The sequence below is a fragment of the Bos mutus genome, chromosome 8, assembly GCF_027580195.1.
Source record: "Bos mutus isolate GX-2022 chromosome 8, NWIPB_WYAK_1.1, whole genome shotgun sequence".
Classification (NCBI taxonomy): Eukaryota; Metazoa; Chordata; class Mammalia; order Artiodactyla; family Bovidae; genus Bos; species Bos mutus.
Window position 1 is genome coordinate 95,094,770 of NC_091624.1, and position 12,815 is coordinate 95,107,584.

The window sequence follows — 12,815 nt, forward strand, 5'->3', positions numbered from 1 at the left end:
CATCAGCTGTTCTCCCTGTAGGCTGGTGGGGAGGTAGGGCTTTTGTGAGATAAATTTTAGTTGGAAAATGATACTTTAAGAGAGCCTCCTGCTGCTGCTGCTGCTAAGTCGCTTCAGTCGTGTCCGACTCTGTGTGACCCATAGACGGCTGCCCACCAGGCTTACCGTCCCTGGGATTCTCCAGGCAAGAACACTGGAGTGGGTTGCCATTTCCTTCTCCAATGCATGGAAGTGAAAAGTGAAAGTGCAGTCGCTCAGTCGTGTCCGACTCTAGCGACCCCGTGGACTGCAGCCCACCAGGCTCCTCCGTCCATGGGATTTTCTAGGCAAAAGTACTGGAGTGGGGTGCCATTGCCTTCTCCTTAAGAGAGCCTCCTAAGCACTAGCTTTCTGCCAAAAGTGACTATTCAGGTGGTTCTACTGCAGAGAAAAGGGGAGAAAAGGCCCTTCAAGGTTCACCTTTGTTATTACTGTACTTTGATCATTTTATCATCTGAACCTGTCCTTTGTTTGACATTGGGGTTGATTATATAAGTCTGGAAAACATTCCATAATTCTCATTTCTCTAGTATATTATACAGTGTGTTATTGGTCTCTCCCCGTGAATGATAATATGTGAACGTCTATGCCATTATCTATAGTGTCCCATTTAATCCCATTATCTGTAGCATCTCCTTCTTATTATAGCACCACTTCAGGTTCCTGGATGCTGATTTATGGATGCACAGCAAAGAAACTGTATTTAAAAATAATGATCAAAGCCAGGAGCGATACACTTCAGTGCCTCACTTCTCAGAATACCTGAGGCTCTTCCCTTTCAAGATGCTTCATTAGTGGGTATTTATTCCCAATTACACAGCTCACAGCGATAATGTATTAGTTTTTGATCCAAGTAATTTGCTGCAGAAGTTTATCTCATCAAGGAATTTGAGACTATCCCCAATGTAAACTTAAATAGTTAACTCTGGATTTCTGTATTTATGAGTGATGGGATATCGTGAATAAGTCAAACCCAGAGAAAATACACAAATGTAACTCTGAATCAGTGATTGTCAAACTGCACCAGTCCTGGGAACCGTTCTGAAGCACCATGTTGTGCATTAGCCTGATGAAAGGGGAGATGCTTTGCTTTAAAATGAGGTTGGAAGCTGGATACACCTACTTCTCTAGGCTGCAGGGAACCTCCAAGGAGCCTCAAGTCTTCTCAGAGTTCTGAAGCCTCCACCACAGACCAGGGGTCCTCAAAGTGTGTGATCCATAGGCTCCCGTGGGCCATAGGCTTCCTCCTGGTGGGCCCTGAAGTGATCATTTTCATAAGCACATGATCCACGTTTCTGTAGATTTTCTTCTTCCCTGTATGATGCTGTGTGTGTGTGCTCAGTCATGTCCGACTCTTTGCGACCCCATGGACTGTAGCCTGCCAGGCTCCTCCGTCCATGGGATTTCTCAGGCGAGAATACTGGAGTGGGTTGTCATTTCCTAGTTCAGGGGATCTTCCTGACCCAGGGATCAAATCTGCATCTCCCGAATTGACAGGTGGATTCTTTACCACTAGTGCCACCGGTATGTGGCTAAAAGCTTAATCATGATCTATCCCAGTTATTATAGGATACAAAAATTTGGTACTGTGTACCCTCTTGATTGTTTTTGCCTTTTTTGTTTTTAAATTAAATTATAAAAAAAAACCCCAAAACAAAAGCTGAGTTCTTTTCCTGTTGACAAGTAGAAGCCCAAATTGTAGGTGGGTCTTAGGTCTCTTAGTTTACCCAAATGAGCTGGGAAAATGTTTGAAAAAATGTTTGAAAATCTTCCCCGTAAAAATACATTCAATTTCTTTCCTGTCTACTTTTGGCAGCTAATACTTGTCTATACAAGTAGACAAATGAGCATGTTTTCATTCCAGTACATTTTATTTCCTCTGTGGCCACCTTCTGATGGAGGTATGAAAAACCAAAATGTGGATAGCTGGAGGGAAAAGTAGAAATAGTGAAGGGCCCTATTAATGGAAGTAGTGATACGTGAAAGAGCTTTTAGATGCTGAGAATACAACTGTGTAGCAGTTTATTGCTTTGTTTTGTGCAAATTCAAAATCAGCAGGAAGTCACTGCCCAGTTCCTGGCCATGTCCCAGCCTCACTAATCCTACCCTTTGCATAACCTAAGCCTCCTGACTCCCAGAGGCAGATCAGCTCCCCCCTCATCTTAGAAAGCCATCTTGAATATAGCCAGGAGGGACCTAAGTGGCTGCCACATACTCTGACATCTGCATTACTTTACTCTTCAAATTCTTAACCCGTTTTGTCACTCATTGGAAAAGTGGAGCTTTTCTGTGCGTAGTGATACAAGCCTTCTAGAACGGTTCAGGGCTTCCTTGGTGGTTCAAATGCTAAGGAATCCACCTGTAATGCAAGAGACACGGGTTCTTTCCTTGGGTCTGGAAGATACCCTGGTGGAGGAAATAGCAACTCACTTCAGTACTCTTGCCTAGAGAATCCCAGAGACAGAGGAGCCTGGACTACAGCCCATGGAGTCGCAAGAGTTGGACAGGATTGAGCAACTAACACTTAGAGCGGTTCCGGGACCAGTCATGTCAGCATCAGCTGGGATTTTGTTGGGAAATGTAAAATCTTAAAGTACCCCCTTAGACTCCCTGAATCAAAACCTGCATTTTGGCAAGATTTCCAGGTGACTCCTGTATACATGAATGGTAGAGAAGCACTTGTGCAAATGCATTCCCTTTCTTTCCATCCTACTGGCTGCCTGTAGCCTTAACTCCCCCCCCCCCACCCCGGGTACACACCCACCTCATGGTGGCTGCCAGTGCACCGCCTGCCTGTTCTTGGGGCTACCTACTCACAGATTGGCCATCACCATATTGGGCTCAGCTCTTTCGGTATTTTGCCGCCTTGTCTCAGATGGTGTTTCCCCTAGTTTGTCTTCAGTTGTCTGCTTTGATGACTTTCAGGAAAGTCATACTACTAATATATCCAACTGGAATCTCTCCCAGTATGTGGAGCTCTGCATTCACCCAGTGCCTGTCTACCCAGTCCACTGTTCCTGAATAATGTTAACCACCTCATTCTCCTACCCAGGAAACATCTTTAAACTAGATATTAACCTGAAGAATTCTTTTAAAAGTGATTCTTTTTCTGGCTTCGCCACACAACTTGCATGATCTTAGTTTCCCAACCAGGATCGAACGTAGATCCTTGGAAGTTAAAAGCACAGACTTCTAACCACTGGACCACCAGGGAATTCCCTAAAAATGATTTTTTTTGAGATTCTCCAGTGATTAAGTATCACCTAAAAAGGATTAAACAGAGTCCTATATACTATCTAAAAGAGACTCACTTCAGAGCTAAGACTGTGAGCCCACACAAAGACTGAGAGTGAGGGGATGGAAAAAGATATTAATGAAAACAGAAACAACAAGAAAATGGGGATAGCAACACTCACATCAGACAGAAAAGACTTTAAACCAAAGACAGAGACATTATACAATGAAGGGATCGATGCAAAAGAGGATATTGTACCTGTTAGCATATATGCACCCACCGTAGGAGCACCTAAATATATAAAGCAAATAGTAACAGACATAAAAGGAGAAATTGACAATAATACACTAATACTAGGGGCTTTGACACCCCATTTACATCGATGGATAGATCATCTAGACAGAAAATAAAAAAGGCAGCAGCGCTTTTAAAAGGCAAAATAGATCAATGGGCCTTAATAGATATCTACAGGGCATTCCATCCCAAAACAGCAGAATATTCATCCTTTTCAAGTGGATATAGAATGTTTTCCATGAGAGATCATGTGGTGGGCCTTTCAACATATTTAAGATGATAGAAATTACGTCAAGTATTTTTTCTGACCACTAGAAACTAGTGGTATAAAACTAGAAATCAGTTATGGAAAGAAAAATGGGAAAAGAAGAAACGTGGAGAATAAATTACATGCTACTGAAAAACCAATGGATCAATGAAGGAATTAAAGAGGAAATCATAATATACCTTAAGACATGTGAAAAATGGAAACACGGCATTCCAAAATCTGTGGGCTGTGGCAAAAGCAGTCTAAGAGGGAAGTTTATAGCAATATAGCCCTTCAAGAAAAATCTTAAATAAACAGCCTGACCCACCACATAAAAAATTAGAAACAAGAGAATAAATGATGCCCAAAGTCAGCAGAAGAGAGGAAATAAGAAGATATAAAAAACAATGGAAAAGATCAATGGAACCAAGAGCTGTTTTTTTAAAAGATTAGAAAAAAATTGATAAACCTTTAGCCAGGATCACCAAGAAGAGAAGAGAGAGGACTCAAATAAAATAAATGAAAGAGGAGAAATAACAAGCAATACTACAGAGTTACAAAAAAGAGAATGCTATGAACAGTTACATGCCAACAAATTGAACAATCTAGAAGAATTGGACAAGTTTCTAGAAACATACAGCCTGCCAAGACTGAATAAGAAATAATCTGTTTTGTAACAAACAGATCATCATGAATTTGCGATTAAAAGTTTCCTAGAAGAGAACATTGGCAGAACATTCTGACATAAATTGTAGCAACATTTTTTGGATCTATCGCCTTAGGCAAAAGAAATATAAGCAAAAATAAACAAATGGGACATAATTATACTTAAAAGCTTTTGCGCAGCAAAGGAAATCATTGAAAAAATGAAAAGACAACCTACTGAATGGAAGGAAATATTTTCAAATGATCTGACCAATAGGGGCTAATGTCCAAAATACATAAACAGTCGATATAATTTCAATACTGAAAAAACCCTCAAACAAAGAAACTAATCAAAAAATGGGCAGAAGATCTGAATAGACATTTCTCCAAAGAAAGACAGATGGCCATTAGGCACATGAAAAGAATGTCAACATTGTGAATCATCAGAGAAATACAAATCAAAACAACAATGAGATATCACCTAACACCTATCAGAATGGTATCATCCCAAAGACTATAAATAAAAAATGTTGGCAAGGATGTGGAGAAAAGGAAATTTTATACACTGTTGGTAGCAGCCACTGTGGAAAAATAATTTACAAGATAAAATTCCACAGCCACTGTGGAAGACAGTATGGAGGTGCCTCAGAAAACTAAAAATAGAACTCTGACATGTTCCAGCAATTCCTCTCCTGGGTATATGTCTGAAGAAAACAAAAGCACTAATTCAAAAAGATACATGCATGTCAGTGTTTACAGCAGCGTTATTCTCCATAGCCGAGATACAGAAGAAACTTGTGTCCAGCAGCAGAGTAATGATTAAAGAAGTGATTGTTACACATGCAGTGGAATATTACTCAGCCATAAAAAAGAATGAAAATTTTGCTATTTGCAACCACATGGATTGACTTGGAGGATATTATGCATGGTGAAATAAGTCAGACAGAAAAAGATAAATATTTTATGATATCACTTATATATGAAATCGAAAATAACACAACAAATTTACAAATATAACAAAACAGAAACAGATTCCCAGGTATAGAGGGAAGGGTGAGACAACATACAGGTAGGTGGTTAAGAGGTACAAAGTACTGTATACCACATAAATAAGCTACAAGTACATGTTATACAGCACAGGAAATACAGTCAATATTTTATAAGTTTAAATGTAGTACAATCTAGAAAAATATTAAATCACTGTTTAATTAATTTCACATGTGAAATTAATATATTATAAATCATTTCTACTTCAATAAAAAACTATTGCTCATAACCAGCAAGAACAAAGAAGCAGTAAAATAGGTTGTTACACTGTTGATGTGAATGTAAACTGTTACAGCCTTTGTGTAAGTTATTAAATGAAAACTGTACATATAAACATAAAAATATTAAAATCATTTGACCTCTTTGCAGTAGAACTTCTTGGAACCCATACTAAAAAAATATCATATATATTGTGCAAAGATGGACAAAGATGTATATATGTTAGTTGAAGTATACTTTTTAATTATGAAAAGTTAGAATAAGCCTAAATGCATGTGAATAGGGGAATAACTAAATAAGTTATGGCCCATTGATGTTTTCAATTACTCTGCAACTTTTATAAAGAATGAATTTATATATATATATAGAGAGAGGAAGATGTACTAGAGATTATAGACATGTTCCTCCTTAGGCATCATTTTATATACTCATGTATATATACATTTTTTTCTCCAAGACATGTAATTTGATTGAAAAAACAAGTCATAGAATAATATTTATAGTGAAATTCAGTTCATTTAAGTTCAGTTCAGTCTCTCGGTCGTGTCCAACTCCTTGCGACCCCATGGACTACAGCATGCCAGGCCTCCCTGTCCATCACTAACTCCTGGAGTTTTTTCAAACTCATGGCCATTGACTCAGTGATGCCATCGAACCATCTCATCCTCTCTCGTCTCCTTCTCCTCCTGCCCTCAATCTTTCCCAGAATTAGGGTCTTTTCAAATGAGTCAGCTCTTCTCATCAGGTGGCCAAAGGACTGGAGTTTCAGCTCCAACATCAGCCCTTCCAGTGAACACCCAGGACTGATCTCCTTTAGGATGGACTGGTTGGATCTCCTTGCAGTCCAAAACTCTCAAGAGTCTTCTCCAACACCACAGTTCAAAAGCATCAATTCTTCGGCACTCAGCTTTCTTTATAGTCCAACTCTCACATACATGACTACTGGAAAAACCGTAGCCTTGACTAGACGAACCTATTTTATTGCTACTTTGTTGACAAAGTAATGTCGCTGCTTTTTAATATGCTGTCTAGGTTGGTCATAACTTTCCTTCCAAGGAGTAAGCGTCTTTTAATTTCACGGCTGTAATCATCATCTCCAGTGATTTTTGGAGGCCCCCAAAATAAAGTCAGCCACTGTTTCCACTGTTTCCCCATCTGTTTGCCATGAAGTGATGTGACAGGATGCCATGATCTTAGTTTTCTAAATGTTGAGCTTTAAGCCAACTTTTTCACTCTCCTCTTTCACTTTCATCAAGGGGCTCTTTGGTTCTTCTTCACTTTCTGACATAAGGGTGGTGTCATCTGCACGTCTGTGGTTATTGGTATTTCTCCCGGCAATCTTGATTCCAGCTTGTGCTTCCTCCAGCCCAGTGTTTCTCATGATGTACTTTGTGTATAAGTTAAATAAGCAGGGTGACAATATATAGCCTTGATGTACTCCTTTTCCTATTTGGAACCAGTCTGTTGTTCCATATCCAGTTCTAACTGTTGCTTCCTGACCTGCATACAGGTTTCTCAAGAGGCAGGTCAGGTGGTCTGGTATTCCCATCTCTTTCAGAATTTTCTACAGTTTGTTGTGATCCACACAGTCAAAGACTTTGGCATAGTCAATAAAGCAGAAATAGATGTTTTTTTGGAACTGTCTTGCTTTTTCAATGATTCAGCAGATGTTGGCAATGTGGTCTCTGGTTCCGCTGCCTTTTCTAAAACCAGCCTGAACATCTGGCAGTTCACGGTTCATGTATTGTTGAAGCCTGGCTTGGAGAATGTTGAGCATTACTTTACTAGCGTGTGAGATGAGTGCAATTGTGCAGTAGTTGGAGCAATCTTTGGTACTGCCTTTCTTAGGGCTTGGAATGAAAACTGACAAAAAGATAGGCAAAAAGAAAGGACACTGAAGAATGAACTCCTCAGGTTGGTGAGTGCCCAATATGCTACTGGAAATCAGTGGAGAAATAACTCCAGAAAGAACAAAGGGATGGAGCCAAACCAAAACAACACCCAGTTGTGAATGTGACTGGTGATAGAAGCAAGGTCTGATGCTGTAAAGAGCAATATTGCATAGGAACCTGGAATGTTAGGTCCATGAATCAAGGCAAATTCAAAGTGGTCAAACAGGAGATGGCAAGAGTCAATGTTGACATTCTAGGAATCAGAGAACTAAAATGGACTGGAATGAATGAATTTCACTCAGATGACCATTATATCTACTACTATGGACAGGAATCCCTTAGAAGAAATGGAGTAGCCATCATAGTCAACAAATGAGTCTGAAATGCAGGACTTGGATGCAATCTCAGAAACCACAAAATGATCTTTGTTCATTTCCAAGGCAAACCATTCAATATCACGGTAATCCAAGTCTATGCCCGACCAGTAACGCTGAAGAAGCTGAAGTTGAATGGTTCTATGAAGACCTACAAGACCATTTAGAACTAACACCCAAAAAAGATGTCTTTTTCATTATAGGGGCCTGGAATGCAAAAGTAGGAAGTCAAGAAACACCTGGAATAACAGGCAAATTTGGCCTTGGAGTACAAAATGAAGCAGGGCAAAGGCTAATAGAATTCTGCCAAGAGAACACACTGGTCATAGCAAACACCCTCTTCCAGCAACACAAGAGAAGACTCTACACATGGACATCACCAGATGGTCAACACCAAAATCGGATTGATTATATTCTTTGCAGCCAAAGATGGAGAAGCTGTATACAGTCAACAAAAATAAGACCGGGAGCTGACTATGCCTCAGATCATGAACTCTTTAGTGACAAATTCAGATTTAAATTGAAGAAAGTAGGGAAAACTACTAGACCATTTAGATATGACCTAAATCAAATTCCTTATGATTATACAGTGGAAGTGAGAAATAGATTTAAGGGACTAGATCTGATAGATAGAGTGCCTAATAAACTATGGATGGAGGTTCGTGACATTGTACGGGAGACAGGGATCAAGACCATCCCCATGGAAAAGAAATGCAAAAAAGCAAAATGGCTGTCTGAGGAGGCCTTACAAATGGCTGTGAAAAGAAGAGAAGTGAAAAGCAAAGGAGAAAAGGAAAGATAAACTCATCTGAATGGAGAGTTCCAAAGAATAGCAAGGAGAGATAAGAAAGCCTTCTTCAGTGATCACTGCAAAGAAATAGAGGAAAACAATAGAATGGGAAAGACTAGAGATCTCTTCAAGAAAATAAAAGATACCAAGGGAATATTTCATGCAAAATGGGCTCAATGAAAGACAGAAATAGTATGGACCTAAGAGAAGCAGAAGATATTAAGAAGAGGTGGCAAGAATATACAGAAGAAATATACAAAAAAGATCTTCATAACCCGATAATCACGATGGTGTGATCACTCACCTAGAGCCAGACAATCTGGAATGTGAAGTCAAGTGGGCCTTAGGAAGCATCACTATGAACAAAGCTAGTGGAGGTGATGGAATTCCCATTGAGCTATTTCAAATCCTAAAAGATGATGCTGTGAAAGTGCTGCACTCAATATGCCAGCAACTTTGGAAAACACAAGAGTGGCCACAGGACCGGAAAAGGTCAGTTTTCATCCCAATCTCAAAGAAAGACAATGCCAAAGAATGCTCAGACTACCACACAATTGCCCTCGTCTCACACGCTAGTAAAGTAATGCTCAAAATTATCCAAACAGGTTTCAGGAATACATGAACTGTGAACTTCCAGATGTTCAAGCTGGTTTTAGAAAAGGCAGAGAAACCAGAGATCACATTGCCAACATCCACTGGATCATCAAAAAAGCAAGAGAGTTCCAGAAAAACATCTATTTCTGCTTTATTGACTATGCCAAAGTCAATATGGTTTTTCCAGTGGTCGTGTATGGATGTGAGAGTTGGACTATAAAGAAAGCTGAGCACCGAAGAATTGATGCTTTTGAACTGTGGTGTTGGAGAAGACTCTTGTGAGTCCCTTGGACTGCAAGGAGATCCAACCAGTCTATCCTAAAGGAAGTCAGTCCTGGGTGTTCATTGGAAGGACTGATGTTGAAGCTGAAACTCCAGTCCTTTGGCAACCTGATGAGAAGAGCTGACTCATTTGAAAAGACCCTAATGCTGGGAAAGATTGAGGGCTGGAGGAGAAGGGGATGGCAGAGGATGAGATGGCTAGGTGGCATCACCGACTCAATGGACATGGGTTCGGGTGGACTCCGGGAGTTGGTGATAGACAAGGAGGCCTGGCGTACTGCGGTTCATGGGGTTGCAAAGTGTCGGACATGATTGAGCGATTGAACTGAACTGAATATATATATATATATATGTATAATTTTATAATGTATATTAGTTGCTCAGTCATGTTTGACTCTTGTGACCCTATGGACTGTAGCCCACCAGACTCCTCTCTCCGTGGAATTTTCCTGGCAAAAATAGTGGAGTGGGTTGCCATTCCCTTCTCTGGTGTATCTTCCTGACCCAGGAATTGAACCCAGGTCTCCCGCATTGCAGGCAGAGTCTTTACCATTTGAGACACCTATAGAAAGCAATAAAGAGAGAAAATTGCCCATACCAGACCGATGATAATTAGGGTCATGGTTATGATACCAAGGTAATTGTCATGGGAAAGTTCCAAGAGGAAAGAGACAAGTTCCTCCTTGAGCCACATTTTCCTCATCTCAAAGTTCCTCAGGGTGGAGAGATGGTGAGGGGATAAAATACATTTTTTCCTAAGATTTTTCCAACTGAAAATTCCATGTCAGTATCAGTTCAGTTCAGTTCAGTCTCTCAGTAGTGTCCAACTCTTTGTGACCCCATGAATCGCAGCACGCCAGGCCTCCCTGTCCATCACCAACTCCTGGAGTTCACCCAAACTCATGTGCATTGAGTTGGTGATGCCATCCAGCCATCTCATCTTCTGTCGTCCCCTTCTCCTCCTGCCCCCAATTCGTCCCAGCATCAGGGTCTTTTCAAATGAGTCAACTCTTCGCATGAGATGGTCAACGTATTGGAGTTTCAGCCTCAGCATCAGTTCTTTCAATGAACACCCAGGACTAGTCTCCTTTACAATGGACTGGTTGGATATCCTTGCAGTCCAAGGGACTTGCAAGGGTCTTCTCCAACACCACAGTTCAAAAGCATCAGTTCTTCGGCGCTCAGCTTTCCTTATAGTCCAATTCTCACATCCATACATGACCACTGGAAAAACCATAGCCTTGACTAGACAAACCTTTGTTGACAAAGTAATGTCTCTGCTTTTTAATATGCTGTCTAGGTTGGTCATAACTTTCCTCCCAAGGAGTAAGTGTCTTTTAATTTCATGGCTGCAATCACCATCTCCAGTGATTTTGGAGCCCCCAAAAATAAAGTCTGACACTGTTTCCACTGTTTCCCCATCTATTTCCCATGAAGTGATGGGACCAGATGCCATGATCTTAGTTTTCTGAATGTTGAGCTTTAAGCCAACTTTTTCACTCTCCTCTTTCACTTTCTTTTTTTTTTGGTTTAAAATAACTTTTTATTGCCCAGGATATTTTTTTTTCCTTGTGTCATATTTTGCCTGTTTTATTTGTTTTTCTTTTCTTTTTTCATAACTATAAATTCAAGCTTAGGGAAGCTTGCCTTTGTCTTGAAAAACAAAACAACAAAGCTTTCATATCATTTGCAACCTGGTCCCATTAGAAGAGACAGGTGGGTTATCTGGTAAGAGTAAGATTTATACCACGAATGGTGCAGGTCTAGGTCTGGTGGTACTGAGAGAAGACAATGGCATTCTTGACAAAATTACAATCTGCTGGTGGCGTTTGCGGAAAAGAAGCCCTTGCAAATTTCTAAACGACAGTAAACTCTTATTAGGAAATTCTAAGGTGTTTTACAGGCCAAAAAGGGAATGAGGTTATTAGTAAAATGCCTCAACAGAATTGGAATAAGATACTGGATTTGAGAGTTACTGGAACTTGGATACGTAAAAAGAGGGTGGAGGTTGGGTCATGCTTACAATGGTCTCAAGTTCAAATAAACTACTGTGACAAGACACCACTTCACAAGTCACACGCTGGCCCAGGGACTCTTCTCCTCCCTTAGTAGGTGCTGGCAGAAGGTGTGCTCAGTCGTTTTCCAATGTAGATGCCTAGCCCTAAAGCCAAAACATGGGAGAGGAAGAGAGATGGAATGAACACCTTGAGAAACTCTGTGGAGAAGATCCCCCCTTTCTTCATGGCTCCACTTTCCCTCATGCTTAAGGAAACGGAACACTTAGGGTACCTGAAGTGGAACTCCTTGGGTGGAATGTTTTCAGGTCTACTGGACCAGTCGGACACCCAGTCTACGCTTTTCTTCAGAGCATCCACTTCTTTCTCTCCTTCTGCAACTTCTTCTGACTGAGACCTATGGTCCTTGCTGGTGTGCATTTCCACATCAAACATGATCTGCCCATCTTCTTGTGGGGAAGGGCTGTCGCAATGAGAACTGCCTCTTGAACTGCTCTGTCCGGATTCATGCTGTGCGTCCAAAAGAATCTTCTCCATGTCCCCATTGTGGATGGAGGATGAGGAGGGTACGTGCTCTAGCCCCCCATTCTTCCCATTGCCATTATCATTGCCATTGCTGCTGTTCATGGGGAGCTCCACCCAGGAACTGTTGAGGCCGGCAGGCGGTGGCAGAGACTGTTCGCCTTCCTCACAGTTATTGTTGTTGTTGTGCGGGGGCGGCGGCTGTTCTACTAAGTGAGACGACATTGTCTGGCGGCTGGAAGAGCTGTGGCCCCGCAGCAAGGACCGTCTCCGGTTCTCGGGCAGCAACACAACAACCCTCTTTCACTTTCATCAAGAGGCTTTTTAGTTCCTCTTCACTTCTGCCATAAGGGTGGTGTCATCTGCATATCTGAGATTATTGATATTTCTCCCAGCAATCTTGATTCCAGCTTGTGCTTCTTCCAGCCCAGCATTCCTCATGATGTACTCTGCATATAAGTTAAATAAGCAGGGAGACAATATACAGCCTTGACGTACTCCTTTTCCTATTTGGAACCAGTCTGTTGTTCCATATCCAGTTCTAACTGTTGCTTCCTGACTTGCATATAATTTTCCCAAGAGGCAGGTCAGGTGGTCTGGTATTCCCATCCCTTTCAGAA

At 41.0% G+C, this 12,815-nt stretch overlaps 1 pseudogene; it reads right to left on the bottom strand.

Moving 5' to 3' along the window:
- Window positions 1–11,178: 11,178 nt before the first annotated feature.
- Window positions 11,179–12,488, bottom strand: LOC138988997 (BCL2/adenovirus E1B 19 kDa protein-interacting protein 3-like pseudogene; annotated as a pseudogene).
- Window positions 12,489–12,815: the final 327 nt, after the last annotated feature.